The sequence below is a fragment of the Ambystoma mexicanum genome, chromosome 8 (genome assembly GCF_040938575.1).
Source record: "Ambystoma mexicanum isolate Mex_15411 chromosome 8, UKY_AmexF1_1, whole genome shotgun sequence".
In the NCBI taxonomy this organism is placed as follows: domain Eukaryota; kingdom Metazoa; phylum Chordata; class Amphibia; order Caudata; family Ambystomatidae; genus Ambystoma; species Ambystoma mexicanum.
In genome coordinates, this window is record NC_090929.1 from 137,434,394 (window position 1) to 137,449,395 (window position 15,002).

General features: G+C 43.7%; 1 protein-coding gene across 11 annotated transcripts in view; it reads right to left on the minus strand.

Annotated features, from left to right (window-relative positions):
• FBXW2 (F-box and WD repeat domain containing 2) overlaps positions 1-15,002 on the minus strand; it is a 434,117-nt gene that overhangs the window by 405,818 nt on the left and 13,297 nt on the right. For 3 of the 11 annotated variants that reach the window (XM_069609489.1, XM_069609494.1, XM_069609493.1), the window contains exons 2-4: positions 13,960-14,058; positions 13,552-13,636; positions 7,462-7,648 (exon numbers count right to left, since the gene is read on the minus strand). The gene's annotated coding sequence lies outside the window, so the exon portion shown is untranslated. Of the gene's footprint in view, positions 1-7,461; positions 7,649-13,547; positions 13,640-13,959; positions 14,059-15,002 lie in introns of those variants that run through there. The other 8 variants (XM_069609486.1, XM_069609488.1, XM_069609487.1 and 5 more) reach the window with 6 other exon arrangements.

Consider the following 15,002-nt stretch of genomic DNA (forward strand, 5'->3'; position numbering starts at 1 on the left):
GACAGATTTTGATCTATCCTACGTATGAAAACTTTGAGGCTGCCGCTAAATACAAGATTTAATGAAGCAAGGATTTGAAATGCATTAGTTGCTATTGCGGACTCTAAAAGTACCAAAAATGTTTCTCGTCTCGGCTGTGTCGTCATATATTTATCTTGCTTGGGTCAACAGGAGAAATAAAATGTGGATAACGATATTTAATAACTTGTTTCTGAAACGATACTTAATGTGCTTGTGATTAAAGCACTGAAACAGCATGCTATCATGTAGGTTTTAAAATACTAGTCTATATAAAGGGCGCCTGGCGGAGTAATATCCATTTAAACTACTGGTGCTAAGCAATTGCTTTTAAAAAGTTGATTTTGTGGTGTTTGCAACCTTTATGGCATTTGCCTAAATTAAGTACCAATGAATTGAACATTGGGTGGGGTTGGAAAGAGTGAAAAACTAATACAATAAAAGATGATCTACATTGGAGTAGACTGGTTTGTGGTGTCATTGGTGTATGTAGGTCTGAAATCTTACACCAGCTGAAATTAGAAGAATGAGATGCGTGATAAGAGGTATCAAGTTTTCTAACCCATCAGCTTTGGGTGAATTACAAAAAACTGTGGCCCATTTCCTGCAATAGCTTTCTAACTGTAATGAATTTCTATGAAAAGTTGAAGTTATGTAAATGCGCGTTTCCATGTTAGGACTCCAGACACGAGTGGAAACTTCAAGACGCCCCAATTCATTATGCCTTAGTCATTCTTTGTGTTTGGGGACTTATAAGTGTGCTTTTCCCCATTATAAATGCAGGTCCTACGAGTACAAGGACACAGAAAAAAAAAACTGCATGACATGTCTCTGAACTCACGTGGGAAAACTTACAAGGACTGCACAACTTTCAAAAGGTTGACATCGGAGGGGGATGAGTTGGCAGCACCGTTTGACAGGTCTAGGCCAAGGGTACAACAAGCTGTAAAGGAAAGGAGCTGAGATGAGTGCCAGCAGGCCGGGTGGACTCAGACGACATGGAAAGCCAGACTTAATGCCACATCTATAGGTAGGGTCTTGTCAGGGCTAGCTTGGCTATCTCCACTTTAATGTAGGCCCATCTCTCTGCTCTCCCCGCAGTCCCACCGGGGGCGTCCCGAAGCACCTCTTATGTGCAGCCTGAGTCCAATGAAAGAGGGGGTGCCACTTGCCCGTCTAGTCTGTCACTGACAATGTATCCCACCAGCTCAGCCATACCGGTCAGGCGCTCACGTCTCACTTCAGGATGGCTGCCGAGCAGCTGCTCAGAGTTCGATTGAGTGGCGCCGATTGAGGACTCTGCTCCTTTACACTATCCCACCGCTTGCAGGGCCGGGGCATCGATATGCTCGACGCTCTTCTCGTTCTTTGAACGGATTCGGAGCGTGTCGTTGGAAATGTGGGACTGGGATAATAGACCTTCATTCAGTCGGCTGATACATTTTTTCAAATTTTTTTTTTTTTTTTTTTTAAAAGGGAAGTGGGCAGAGAGGTTTAGTATAGAACTCTCTGCAGTCCAACTCTATCCTGACCGCTTCAGAGGTCAGGTCTATAATGAGGCGCTTGGCTGTCTGCCTGGTGCCAAACGGGTCGCCATTTTAGACTGAAGCGTTTCACATACCTGCAGCACTTTTATTTTGAAGATGCTTATTTTGTACACATATTTATTTTTTAAGTAAAACTATACGTATTTTGTTTAACACAGATATTAACAGTACATTTAAAATAATTGTATTTTTAGAGCAGTAATAATATTTTTTGTTTTTCTAGTACTCCTATACAAACATGAGGAGGCGACTTTTTTTTCGTGATATAAGATATCTTTAAAATTTTAACCGGACTTAACCCGTTACAGCACGGCCTCCTCTAACCCGTTCCAGGAAGTATACAAATACATGCTCATGTCAGCATTAGGTCAGCCGACCAGTGCCACACTTCATAGGCTTTGTGTCTGCTTGCGGTCCAACGAGAGCTCTGTGGCAGGGTACCCGCTTTAAAGGTTCCATGGGCCCTCGCTGTGTATACTCTGGTGCTGCATTGTGGCAGCAGCAGATACAACCCAGTTTCTGTTACAACCCAATACAACCAATACTCCTAAAAAGCAAGCTTACAGTGTAACCTAACCTTGTACAGTTAGTCAGCTCCCAGGACCACCATGGACCCAGAAGATACCCAACCTCTTCTGGGGCGCTGGACGAGCAATGATGCCTTAGTACTGGTTAACACCCAGGAAAATCGATATTTTAGGTAAATCCACTACAAGGCTTTTAACTTTGGCACTCCGCACATTCCTTGTAAATTAGGAACAATTGTACATATGCCCCGTGCATACGCATCTATCTGTACCCAAGTCAAAAAGGAAGATCTTCCTGGAATCATTCTTGAGTCATCAGGTGACTCCATCCTAGAGTCATCCATGGCTAGTTCAGGGAGATCATCTGAAACCATTCTTAAGTATGTGTATAGGCTGAAATATTCAAATGAGATGACTCGAGTTATCACAGAAACTACTCCTAGAGGAGTTCTGATGACTTCCAGTGATCATCTTGTATTACTCCAGGATGACTTCAGGGATGGGTGGGGATTACTCCAGGAGGACCCCAGGACAACTTCAGGATATGTGGGATATTATCTAGGATGACCCAGTGACAACTTTAGGATGGGTTTGAAATTGTGAACAATTATTGCAGACAACTTCAGGAGGATGTTGCTTTCAAACGATTTAGGAAAAGGGTTTTTATTTCCTTGTGTGTGATGGGTGGTATTACTATAGGATTAGACTTATGGATAGTGTACTGGAAAACATGGAATTTAAAGCCGTTACCTGCCATCTTTGCATGAGCACTCAAATGTCATTAACTAAGGTTTGCTGATTTAGTATACAAAACTACAAATCCACCCCACGTCACAAACCAACCTCTAAACTCCCTCATTTCACATCTCCCCTCTAGCTAACATGGCATCACACCCAATAAACTCCCACAATTACAAATCACTGCACTAAAATAAACACTTTCAGTGACCTAAACAGAAGGTCTACCTGCATGACAAGACTGTCGATCACTTCACCCAATATTACTATGAGCAGCTAGCAATTAGTTCGACCATTCACCACACCCAAGAAAACGTTAGCTGACCCCCAACAGAAATCCAATAGCACAAAGACAAAGTTGGCACCAACCTACAAATTCACCAGATCAACTATATTAGTTCTACACACAAGATCACTTGCATCTTCAGTTTCAGAGAGCAGCATGTGAGCTACAATTACATTGCAGATTAGTAGCAGTGGCTGACGTAGCAACCAAACTCGGTTGTGGGGATGTTCCAATTCCACTGCTTTTTTGTTTTTTAAAACCGTAATCTGAAAGATTGCACATGTGTGTGGTAACGTGTAGGTGTCACTTCATGGTCCAAAAAAGCATGACCGTCATACTGTAACAAAAACACACTTAAGAAGATGTGGTGATAGAGTTGAGCTTGTCAAATTAGATCTGTCCGACAAAACATTTGTAGCAGACAATTGACGGGTGGGTTACTTTACTTTATAGTCCAATATATTGCAGTTGTTGCACAGCTACATCTCTGGGAACTGCAACATTACACAGACATCTGCCAATTTAATACTGTGTCTATCAATTGTCCAGGTGAAGTAATAGGCAGGTTCTGAGGAAGGAAGGAAGAACACTAGCCATCCCTGCCAAAAAGGTTTTGCAGCTTTTGTGAACAGCCATTAATACATTTTGGAATAGTCAGTTTTCACCCATCAGCTTTTACAATATAATTCTCTTGTTTTTTTCACTGCATCTTCTTTTTCCAGATTCCACCAGTAGCTGCCTTTTTCTCCTCTACCTTTCTTTTTAATGCCTCAATTATAGCTTTTCGTTATTTCATCAAATGTTTCCTGTGTCTTAAATACGGTTTCTTGGCTGCGGGTATGAAAAAGGCAAGTTGAAACTTCATAATGTGACTACCAATACAACATCTGCAACATCAACGTCTTGGCCAACACCCCTTGCCTATGGTCAGACCACCATATAATCACTTTCAACATTGAAGCCTCCCCCCGCATCCAGACCTTGATAGCACCTACTCTCCCGACCAGAAATAAAAAGGACATAAGGAGAAACTTCTCCCTTTGCTACTCCCTCCCTTTGCTACTCCCACCTCTCAAAGCGGCCACTGACTCTTGCAATGACACCACCATCCTAGCTGACATTTATAATTGCAGCATGCTTACAGCTATAGACACAATTGCCCCATTAAACTGAGGAAGGTCAAACCACGAGCACACCTTAACTCTGTTTACCCCACAGTTAAGAGTTCTCCGCAAAACCAAACGCTGTGCAGAAAAATCACTGGAAAAGTCACCCTTCTTACGCGCGCAAAGACGTTTATTTCTTGGCATCGCTCACTTACACAGCAGCCATTATAGAAGCGAAAAAAAGTGTCCTTTAACAATCGAATCCTACAAGCCGACTCCAATTCTAAGGAACTCTAAGATCCTAAAAGAGATCGAAACCCCCGTTTCCCCTCCCGATACTTGTATCAAAGATAGCAAATGGTGTACCAGCATTCAGGCAGCGTTACTGAATAAAATCACCACGCTTCAATCTAAAATCCTACCTAAACAAGACAGTCTGAAACTGGACAATCGCCCTCCTACACCAGTTGGGACCACCCTCCCCCTACCTGCCCAATCTCAAACAGTTTGCCTTCTCACTGCTCTCCGTTGCAGAGGTGGAAACCATTATCCTGAGGATCAAACCTTCCAACTGCCAGGGCGACCCCTGCCCCGCCCCAATTATTAAGGAATCTGCCCACGACCTAGCTCCATTTATCACATCCTTCATTAATGCCTCCTTTAAAACAGGAATTGTCCCCGACAACCTTAAGGACGCATGGGTGATCCCCCTGCGCAAAAAACCTTCTCTTGACACTAGCATACCTACCAATTATCGACCTATTACTACCGTGCCATTCTTGCTAAAAATTCTAGACCATGCAGCATACCTGCAAATCCAAGAGTACCTGAAGTCAACAATCTTCTAGGTCTCAGACAATCTGGCTTCCGCCCCAAACACGGAACAGAGACAGCCCTACTAGATTTAAAAATTCAAATCGAAGTGCTAAAGGACAACGGCAAACTTGCCTCGTTACTCCTACTCGACCTCTCTGCGGCATTTGATTTGGTCAACCACCAGATCTTATGCAAGCACCTTCACTCCGCTGCCCATTTCTCTCCGTCAGCTACGGCCTGGATCAAATCATTTTTTGGAGCAATAGATCTATGCGGGTCTTTTCTCAATCTGCAGCTGCAGATCCTTCCCCTATTCACTGCGGCGTCCCCCAGGGCTCTTGCGTGTCGCCAACACTATACAATGTTTTTACAAACCCGCTCTTTGATGTACTTGACTATCTGGGTGTCTCTTATACGAACTACGCCGATGACACCCAGAGAATCATTCCCATCACTGGTGACTATTTGGCTGACACCAAGACCCTGAATGATGTCTACCTGGTCATCCAAGCTTGGATGGAACAACAACAGTTATGCCTCAATAATGACAAGACGGAGCTCCTCATCCTGGGTACTACGCAACGTCTCAGCAAACTTGAGCAAGCCTACCAGTCATTCATCATCGATGGAAACACCATCCATGTTTCGAAAGACACTAAAACCTTAGGCGTCTATCTCAACGCCGCCCTATCCCTCACCCGACAAACAAATGCAGTCAGATCTGCCTCGGCATACACCTGCAAACTCATTGCAGCCTGCAGGCCATTTCTGACCACCCCCAACACATTCACACTGGCCAGAACCCTCATCATGGCCAAAATCGACTATGGTAGCGCCCTCTACCTAGGAACTAGCCAGGAGAATCTGAACAAATTGCAAATCTCACAGAACAACGCCATTAGAGCGGCCCTAAACATCCCGCGTAACCATCACATTTCGGAATCCAGATCCAACCTACAATGGTTACCGGTCAAACAGAGAATTGCACTGAAAGCCTTAAGCATTTCCCACAAATGCCTAGCCAACCAAGCCCCCCCCCCCCCCGTTATCTTTGCAGATGGCTTTACCGCCACATGCCTACCTGTCCCGAAAGAACCAACCGAACCCACTGTTTAACTATCCCTAGGTCAAATAAAAAAAAGCGGCAGGATCTAGCTTCCCCGTCCTAGCCGCCAAGCTTTGGAATGCCCTCCTCCTCACCATCAGATCAGAAGAATGTTTTAGTACCTTCAAGTCCAAAACGAAATCCTGGCTCTTTAACCAGCCGTGAAACTCAGATTTCTTATGTACCTAGAGCCTGCCCTAGTAAAACGTCTGTAAATGATGTATATTGTTGTATATTTTGAATTACTTTGCACTGTATCTATGTTTGCTATGTAACCTTGTTGTAAGTTGCGCCCTGATGCCGCCCGGCCTGATGGTGCACGTTACATAAATACAAACATTTTGCCTGAGCTGTACACTGGGGAGACTCCCCTTAAGCGTGACCCTACCCGCCCCCTTGGAGTGTTGCTTACTCTTGCTCTCCTTGGCACTTTTCCTCCCTCCCCATGCAGCTGCACACAACAATGTGTTTGGGTACATACCGATGAGAGTGCGCCGTGACCACTAATTTATAAATAGTGGTGAGCTGCATTCCCAATTCCACAAGGTCTACGCATAAAGACCTTGAATGAATAGGACAGAAAACGGATTGGTATTTGCAAATCGCGCTCTACCTTGGACATCCTAGATTAGTTCCCCAACCAGTGGACTACATTTTCAGGATTGCATCCAAGGTGTAAAAAAAAAAAAAAAAACAAATAAATATAAATTTAGGAATTTAGATTTGGGGAACCAATCCAGGATGTCCAATCACCACTAAAGACTTTTAGTACAATGCTCAGCCATTGACAGGTCTCTCGGGACTCAACCCTTTGATAATCAAGTACTATCAGAAAATTGTTTCAAGATATTTTCACAATCAACTTCCAAACCTGGTCACCATATCAAGTGTTCAATTTCAAGGCCTTGAAGACGGCTAAGGTCGAAACATGCATCGGCTGACTTTATGGTAATAAATTCACCTACAGATGAATACCCTGATATTGTTTTACTTTCATTCTAAAAGACTGTATATTTAACTTTAAGGAGGTAGAGTGCGATTCGCCAATAGCAATCCATTCTCTGTCCTAGTTGCACACCTACTGGCCTGGACTACGGTACCCGAGGACGCACAACCCATAGCTCTTCACCGATCACAAGAGAAATCAGTAGACCATCTATAGGTAATCTAGAGGAAAGAGATGCTGTAAATGAGGTGGGCATTGTGTAGCATTCATCTGTATGTGTGAAAAAGGGGAACGACTCCACATAGGGACGTCAGATGTACCCTCCTCCCCCAAACATCAAATAGATGAAAAAAAAAAACACACATTGCTTACCTAACTAGAAAAGCATGACTTCTTGAAATCCTTTTCTTCACGTATTTCTCTTCTACTTTCATCGATACCCTCTATCAGCAATTTCCAATTAACTTCACCAGGAATTGCAAAGGCTCAAATTCCCCATCCTTTCAAATGCACAGAGAATTGTCTGATCAAAGAGGGCCATGATGATTTGAGTTATTGTCTAAAAGAAGAAATAAAATATGTAAATTTAGTATGTGCCAAGTATTTGTGAACCAGGTCTATACCCAAAACCATTAATTTATAGTGGGCTTGCTATGGATGTTCCTGCCCGGTGTGTCCCGATTTATGAGTGAAGCATCGCTTGGTGAACTTCCTCCAAGACTTCCACCCATTGTGGCTTTAACTAGTTGCATCTGTTCGCAAATTTAGAGGTGTGTGTTCTGGAGAGGCAATACGTTCTTAACTGCAGGGCTCTTGGACCTAAAATGCTGCAGTCATTTTGTGTGTGTCCTTTAAAAGACAAACCTGTTTAAATATCAACCATAGAGAGCCCCACCTTGCAGACAGCAACATATACAGCAAATAGGAGGGTATGCAGTGACAGAACCCATGACCAAAGTGATCTTAACTGTGGGAACAAAGAGTAAACATTACACCTTAGCAGGAAGGCCTTTGCTAATATGAACCAGGCACCATCCTCCAAAAGGGTCACAAGCTCCCCTCCCCATAAGCATCACTAATGTGCAATAAGTTATGCACTACAGCTGAACTAGTGCAGTGCTCATAGCAGTGGAAAAATCCTGCATAACAAGCCATGGGTAAAGAGGCATTGTTTCTCACACATGCACCACGGCTGGATACATGTAGATAACCTATTACGTAGAGGGTCGGGTGCACCTATCTGAGGAAGGCATGGACTATTTGTGTGGAACATGGAGGGGGCATTGGAGCAGCAACAGCATTAAAGCCAGAGACGGGCAGCCAGTAGCAGCATGTATCCCCTAGTTGGCAACGGTTTGAAAGCAATCAGCCTGATCCGTATAACAGTCATTGTGTGGAACTGGGAAGGAGTCGCCTCACCCACGAAAAGGGGGCGTCTGTATGCTGAACAGCTAGGACGTCTTATGGCAGAGGCCTTCAAACTGGGGGGCCCAAAGGATTCCACAGTTGGTGGGGAGCTTGAAGGATTATGGTGACTTTTTAATTTAAAAAAATAAGAATTTGTGGCAAGGGGGGGCAGAAATGATTTTACTCAAGGGGGGGGGGGAATCTGCATAAAAAGGCTTGAAGACCACTGCTTTAAGGGAATAAAGTGACCTCCCACTTTCAAATAGCAAAGCAATTCACAGCACTCCTTTCACGCCCAGGTCAGAAAATTCCTGCTACCGCGCCAGTCCCGATATGCAAGGCTGCTGAAAAATCCAGACAACCAAGAAAATAGCTCAACATCATCTAACGAGAATGAACTAGTCCCATCATTAGAAAAAAAGAAAAACCATGAAAAGCATTCACCCCAGATCATCATAAACAATGATCAAAAAAGATTTTTCAAAATTAATGACAGGGATCACTGTCCCTAGCAAGCATTCAATAAAGTTTACAGGCAAACTATCTTCAATTAACTGTTGAGGTCAAGTGGTTAGAAAAAAATAAAAAATAAAAACACATTGAAGGGGCAATAAAATCCCTCCGGGAAGCTCATGAACCTATATAGAGAACATGACAAGTATAACTAGAACATGCAGTAATCCAGAGTCCCTGAAACTTACATTTGTATATATTAAATCATATAGCGATTTCCCCAAAGTGTTGAACAAACTAAACGTAGATGAGTAGAGCACGAGTCATGAGGGGAATTAGAACACGGTCCCCTGCGCATAAAGGCTGGCACAACTAGCCCTACTGTGAACCGAAAAGGAAATGGAAAACGGGGGTGAAAAGCTGCCTCGCGGGTATAGCATCCATAACTTCCAGCAGTGAAAAAATAATATTCAAAAGCATTACAGAGTCTTTGAATGCCAGGCAGTTCGCTTTTTATAGGGGGGAAGCTTTACAGAACCTCTTTAGGGGTGCTTTGACCTTGAACTTCACTGAGTACCTGCCCTGTACACTTCACAAATCTCAACAATGTTCCCCAGCTTGAAACAAGGGGTGGGGGGGGGGGGGGTCCGTGGGGAGCGTTGAAACTCTCCTTTAATGCAAATTTAGTTGCTGGACAATTCATGCATGCCACTTTGGCTGGTGTTCAATGGCTTAAGTGAAAGCAATGATCAGGTTGCAAGCATTGCTAAGAGAAATAAATAGATGGGGGGGCACCTGTCCACTGTTGGTTAGAGGAGTCTTTCTCTCCCTGCTTTATGAGAGCTTGGATTGCCAATATCCGCAACCATTCCCGGTGTGCCGAATCACAACAGAAAATCTAAGCCCAAAGCACCATGTGCCACCAGGAGGAGGAACGCAGGAATCAAAGAACTCATTCATCAGGGCGTTTCAACCATCCCCAGCCTGAGACTACACCTGGCGGTGTGCGCAGCACACCCTGTACCAAACAGCGGCTCAAACAGTCTACCACACACTTCAAAACTTAGCCAGCCTTCATGCTAGCCAGACAAAACGTTGCCACTCGGCACCCTGCTTCAGAATGAAGCAATATTAAAGATGCTGCGACAGTCGCACATGCTTCGCAGAAGCCACACATCAACAATCCCCACACAAGAGAAATCTATGCCAGCGGGTGTCAGTGCACTGGCATGCAGCTGTCTGGGCAACCTATTGAAAATTACAAGCATTGTGCCCTCTATATACAAGAGACACATTCTCACAGGGGCTATGCGACACTGCAATGTTCTTAAGCAGACAACAAGAGTCAAATATTGACTATCGCTGGGTCTGTGCAACTCTCTCCTTCCCAGTAAAGCACCGGAATGATTTTGCTCCTACCCACTGAAGGTGCAGTCATGTGCACGAGTTGTATATGCACCGTACCGGACCAATAGCAACGTCGCACACAAGGGCACAGCAAGCACGTGGATAATGGACCACTTTAAAGCAACCAGGGATTTTGCAAAGGTTTGTTTAGTACATTAAGCTTCTGTCGTTTAAGCCCACACGTGCACTGTCCCCTAGGGACCAAGGAGGATAAGTGCTCATCCAAACAAGCAATCAAAATATATGTTAACATATAGCGTTGCCAGAAAGATAGCAATTAGGTTTTTTGCCTTTTTAAAAAAAAAACATTTTCTTGATAAGATATTCACCTGGCTTGAGCCCCTCTATCCACATGGACTTCAAAATGTTTATCTGGTGTAGAATGGTGCCAAATGGAGGTATCGGTGCCAAACAACATTCTTTCAAAATCAATGCTGGCAAGATCTCAAAAATGTATTAGAGGGCAAATATTTGTAAACGCAGCATTCAGAATTTTTTGCTACAGGGGTTGTGACTAAAAGTAGCGCTGGATTTTATTTCAAAGAGTAACTTAGGACATACTTAAGTACAAAAACTCGATTACTATCAATACAGTCACTTGCAAGTTGGACAGTGGCATACTGGACAGCTAGTGTGAAGGGTGGGCCTGCCTTTCAGCAGCCAGCCATCACTTTTGGGTTCAATTTGTGCAATAACCTGTGGTTGACTTTCTTCCAGCTTTGACCAATATTTAGTCTTTAGGGCTGCAAAAGTTGAAAATCCAATCTTGCCAAGGTACGAGGTGCTGAAAGGTAACAGTACATTGACTGCATTTGGATAAAAGGAGGAAACTGTATTTTGCCAAAATCCACCCAAGGACAATTTTTTGAATTGACTCTCCAGTAGGCGGTCACTTTGAAGTTCCATTAGTTCCTCCTGGAGGTGTATTGGGAGGTGGCCGGGCTCCTACGTCCGATAGGAAAGGCTGAACCACTCAGTCATTAATGCTACAATTGTCCTCTGAAAAGTACTTTTGAGAGTGGTTCTGAGATGGTTTCCCATTAGTTCAGCAACACATGAAAAGATTATACTCCACCTCCTCAAGAGCATCTGCTAATAATGAAACGCGTTGGAATGCAGACATTAACCCTCCTCCTCCAAAGCTCCAACAACTTCTTAAACGCTGACATTTTTGCGTTCATAGCCAATGATGTGGCTTCTTTTCTGTACCTTGCAGGGAGAGGTTTAGAAAATGTAGCTTTTCAAAGAGGTCACCATAGTAACCTAACAGTACAAGCCAGTGTGAATCACACAGAGGCTCTTCTTTCGTCTTGTCTAAACTCAGGAGAAAGCATCTCATTTTGTTCCAGAGTTCCTAAACACAATATAAAACCTTTCCCCCTGGAGAACAACATGACCTTCGTGTGAAACAAAGCATCATGTTCAGCTCCCATTTCTGCACATAACGTGGCAAACAGATGGGCTCTTGTGTGGTGTATCTTAATAAAATGCACAATCTTTACAACAACAACAAAAAAAAAAAAAAAGTCAGCACCTCCGAGAGTCCATTCCCCATATTGCGCAGAGGCAAAGCTTCCCGGGGATCGGGGGATCACGCAGTGTGTGTCCACAGTATTTGTGGAGCTACTATCAAAACTTTTTCTTTTAAACCAGTTCTAGCACCAGACATTGAAGGAGCACCATCCAAGCAAATATCAACACACGCCTCCCACTTTAGGCAATGGGAACAGAAAGTATTTAACAAGGTCAATGACTATATGCAGTTGCTCTGCCCTGAATTGGTTTACAAAATATTTCAAGCACAATATCAATTCTGTACTGATAGAAGAGGACAGGTTAGTGATGCGGCAGAAAATGGTGGTGTCAGACAAAGATACTTTTGCATTTCTCTGCTGCACCGTCACTAAGCATTACCCGGTTGACAGTGAGAATTGTTGGCAGAATTACTCTCAGCATCTGTAAAGGGCTTTCCCCCCCCCAGATAATGTGGTAAGAAGCTTCCAAAGCATTTGCAGGTACTGAGGCCACGTTTTAACAGTATCTTTTGCTTGTGTATGCCTTGTAGCAGCCGTACAAACAAATCCATGGTCTTTTTTGTTAAGGTTTTGTTTCTAAATGCGCCTTAAGTGTTGGTTTCAGGCTTGCTAACGTAGCGACACAAACCACACACTGCAGTTTAACTTGTCAGCAACTGTGATCCATGTGAACCCAACACGCAAAAAAGACATGTTTCCGTGTTTTTCCGTTTCTCGTGTCCGTTTCCACCTCTCCTTCCGATTTTCATTTGAGATTCCTACCACCTTTGGGAACTAGGAAACTATCCAGTTCTATGTGTTATTTCTGCATTTTAAAGCCCGAACACAAAAAAAAAAGAGACTTGATTTTTTCCATTTTTGTATTGACTTTAAAGTGCAGAATTCACATACTGCCCCCCCTCATTCCCCACCCGCTCATTAACTCGTCAATCAGGGGGACCCCCGAAACCCCAATGTCCCTCCCCCAACACACGCATCTTACCCACATGCGCGCACACAGTCAAAAATACACCTCTGCCTCCTGTGATGACTGTGCTGGGTCTCACAGCGCCCGTCAGCCCCTGCACGCACTCATGGGTGACAGGGGCTTGACAAGTATGATCGTTCGATTTAGAAAGACCGCTCTGTGATCGCTCAGAGCGGTCTTTCTAAATCGACGCCTCCCCTCCCCAAACGGTACAGTGAAAAAGATATTTTCTTCACTTAGTACCAATGGTCCATCTAAAAAAGGAGCCTGATCCTGAAAACAATGCAACCCCCCCCATGTTAAGTTATGTCACGTTATTTTTAAAAAACCATTTAAAGTTTTCAAAAATTAAAAATGCATTAAAAGATTTAAATTGACAAATCACTACATAAGATTGAAAAACAACCATGCGAACAGCTTGGGGGAAAAACAAACTCAGCAGTAATAGGTCAGAAATGCTGCTTGGATTAAAACAAAAAAAAAACACCACATTGATACAAGTCTCAGAAGACTCCCTGTTCAGATCGTGAAGTTCTAGCTTGAATTTTTTGTTGAATTTTGTTGAAGTGTGGTCCTGGACTACGCCACAGGGTGGCGAAAACCACACCTGGATGCACATTGCACAGGGCCGATATAAACCTTCAGCATTTCTACTCAACCAATATTACATAGGGAGAAGAAATCCTTACTTGCCTGCATGACTGGGTCAAGTGCTTCACTGGATTTTTCTTGCTGGGACACAGGTGGTTAGGTTGACACACCGACGCTTGGAGCGATGCTGCTGCAATGAAAACAGTTAGTCAAGGATACATGGGTCTACCTGAGACTTCAAAAAATTACCAGGGATTAAAACCAGCTCTTGGGTGTGAGGCATCAGCTAGTAAGCCGGACTTAACACTGGGAAGCCAGGAGAGAGTACACAGTGCACTGTAAATGCAACTCCCACATGAGTCGTGAACTTTCAGTACCGCCCCAAACTGGACATGAAGGAACAGCCTCAAAAATAGGTTTGAAATCCCTGATTGCGACTCCTACTATACCTTTCAAATTACCCCACCATCACCCACAGCAAAATACAGTTTTAAAAAAAGACATTCTTACCGTCGGAAAGTCCTAATACAGATGTCAGGATTTTTTATGGTGCCATTGCTGCTGGGGACTTTGCTGTGCAAGATGGGATGATTAAGCCAATTTGAGTTCCTGCAATTGAAAAAGTACAATAAAAAAATATTAACGTACCAGATTGACAGTACCAAATGTGCCCACTACACTGCCAGTCGGCACACATCCTCCCCCGCACACAAAAGGGACCTAGGGTGCAGGGTCCAACCGGGAAATCTCTGAAAGTTCCCTATAGGCCAGTCCACACCAGCTGGTAGAGAGAGCAGTCAAGAGCACATACCTGAAAACGTGACTCCTACTCAGTCACAGAGACAAAACAAAATAGAGCGAGCGAAAGAGCATCAGCTTGTTATAGGTTACCCTTAACAGTTGTGAAGTCCAGCCTGCTGGCATTAAAACCATTCATCTACATATCTTACATAGAATACGACACAGTAGTTCTTAACTCACCAAGCCAACTTTTGGAAACAGAGTAATAGCCATGTAGCTTATACTGCGGTTAGGTGACAGCGCTGACATAGCAGCAGACTGCCACGGCTGCCATGCCAGACGCGAAGGCCCCTGGCTTCTCTGCAAAATATGGTTCCACATGCAGGTGAAGGCCTGGCATCCGCAGCAGGTGTCCATTTACTTCCCATAGTCACCCTCCGCAGCAGGATATACATGAATTCCACTTTAAATCACTTCAATGGCAGCGGTGCAACCAATGTACTGTTGGTAATGCAGTGATTTTAGTATATCATGGGATGCATAGACTTCCTCTATAGTAGATGGCTCCCAGGGTAGCTCAGCAGGTTGACAGACCATTGCTGAGACTGTGTTTAAAGGTTGAATTTCTTCCCCCCCCCCCCCCCATCATCTTTATTTAAATTATAACTCATATATAACAACAACCGTGAGAATTTTCAAAGTAACAATCCAACCAATTCTTTGAAGAACAAAGCCTTAACCACATAACAGTAAAATTTCATCCCGATACCCCACCCTATATCCGAAAAATAAAACACCACATACAACAAACA